The following is a 2,188-nucleotide window of genomic DNA, read 5'->3' on the forward strand; positions in this document are numbered from 1 at the left end:
GTACCAGGTAAAATTAGTTGGTCATAAGACTAAATAAACTATACCTAACTCCCAGTCATGAGGTATATTGAAGTTTGTAAAAATTGTTTTCCTACTAATCATGTTCCTTAAAATTATGATACCTCAATTATTTTAAAATTGATACCTCAATTATTCTCATTAAGCAAACAATGTTTAAAATAAACTGACATATATTTAACCCTGGAGAAATTGCTCTTTATGTCTTTTGGAGGTGGTAATCCTCATCTCTTAAGTAAATATAGTAAAGTGGAGAGTCAGAAACACCTCAGATCTTAGTTCAGTCACTTACAGCAGTGTGACACTGGGCAAGTCATTAAGCCTCTTCAATTCTTGTTTTATTCATTAATCAAATGAAGATCTACACTACTACTATTTCTTGCTCAATTGTCACAAACTTAGAGGATATAAATGTATTTGTATTTATATTTATACATACATATATATATATATATATATATATATATATATGTCGGAGAAGGCAATGGCACCCCACTCCAGTACTCTTGCCTGGAAAATCCCACGGACGGAGGAGCCTGGTGGGCTGCCATCCATGGGGTCGCTGAGGGTCAGATATGACTGAGCGACTTCACTTTCACTTTTCACTTTCACGCATTAGAGAAGGAAATGGCAATCCACTCCAGTGTTCTTGCCTGGAGAATCCCAGGGACGGGGGAACTTGGTGGGCTGCCGTCTATGGGGTCGCACAGAGTCGGACACGACTGAAGTGACTTAGCATAGCATATATATATATATATATGTATGTATAAATCTGGCATGTAGTTAGCAATATGGTAAATGTGCATTGTAAGTAAGAAGAAACCACTTTTTAATTTTATTTTTATTAAAAAATTTTTTTACTGTGCTGCATGATATGCAAGATCTTAATTCCCTGACCAGGGATCAAACCTGTGTCCCCTGCAGTGAAAGTGCAGAGTCTTAACCACTGGACCACCAGGGAAGTCCCCAGAACAACTTTTTAAAATCATAGGTTTCCTAAATTTTCTAGGCTGCAATTCAATTCACATGATTTTATCTCCTCTCGTTTTGTATAGAGCTCTTTTTAGTTTTTAATGCTACACAAACTATAGTGATCACAGATACCTTCCTGAGGAAGCAGTACTGTCTGTATAACCTTATTTTGTCTAAGGGTGTGCACATCACACCTAGTTCTGTCTTGGCCTCTGATGCTATTGTCTCTCTCCACAAGGTAAAAAAGGCTACTCTTCCCCCTTTCTGCCCTTTATAGGAGTGTATTTCATCTGTGGTGTACCCATTAACTAGCCCATCCTCTCTCCCTGGCACCTCAGCCTAGTTTTTGGTTGCTGCAGTTTTCTGCAAAGCCCTCTCATCTTCAGAATCCCAAATGCCCAGGCCCTGGTTGGAGTGGCCACTCCCTGCATCATCGCCCCTATTTTCCACACTCTTTTATGTGGTTTCCTTCAGGATCTCTGGAGTGGGGCTGGTGAGAGAGAACATTAGGAATAACAATTTAGCTTAGAAGAGTGTGGCACCCCAAAAATGTGTCCCTGGTGGATCATAAGATTACTGTTAATTCCTGGCCACACTGCCTACACACTCTATTTGACTATTCTTCTCCTGAATCCTGTAGTTTCAAGGTTCTAGGTGATAGTTTAAAAGTGAGTGTTTCCATGAAAGGAATGACAATGATTTCCTGAAGGAATGTTGGTGCTGAGTACCTAGACCCTACTAGCTCTCTCTCTTTTCTCTGTTCTTTGTTTTGTACAGTCCCCATAACTGCATGCTGCTGCTGCTGCTGCTGCTGCTAAGTCACTTCAGTCGTGTCCAACTCTGTGCGACCCCATAGACGGCAGCCCACCAGGCTCCACTGTCCCTGGGATTCTCCAGGCAAGAACACTGGAGTGGGTTGCCATTTCCTTCTCCAATGCAGGAAAGTGAAAAGTGAAAGGGAAGTCGCTCAGTTGTGTCCGGCTCTTCACAACCCCATGGACTGCAGCCCACCAGGCTCCTCTGTACATGGGATTTTCCAGGCAAGAGTGCTAAAGTGGGGTGCCATTGCCTTCTCTGCCATAACTGCATAGAAAGATGTGTTTATAAGCTTGTAAAGAGGTGTTCATTTTGTAGTACCTGGGGAATTCAATGCCTCCTTTCCTCACATGAACTCTAGAGCTGAGGTTGAGAAACTTTT

The 2,188-nt window shown here is 41.6% G+C and overlaps 1 non-coding gene across 1 annotated transcript; it reads right to left on the minus strand.

Moving 5' to 3' along the window:
* Window positions 1-906: 906 nt before the first annotated feature.
* TRNAE-UUC (transfer RNA glutamic acid (anticodon UUC)) lies at window positions 907-979 on the minus strand. Its single transcript has one exon. It is a non-coding gene; the product is annotated as a tRNA-Glu (tRNA).
* Window positions 980-2,188: the final 1,209 nt, after the last annotated feature.

This window comes from Bos grunniens, chromosome 16 (genome assembly GCF_055505025.1).
Source record: "Bos grunniens cultivar Pamir isolate PY7600 chromosome 16, Bosgru_T2T1.0, whole genome shotgun sequence".
NCBI lineage: Eukaryota > Metazoa > Chordata > Mammalia > Artiodactyla > Bovidae > Bos > Bos grunniens.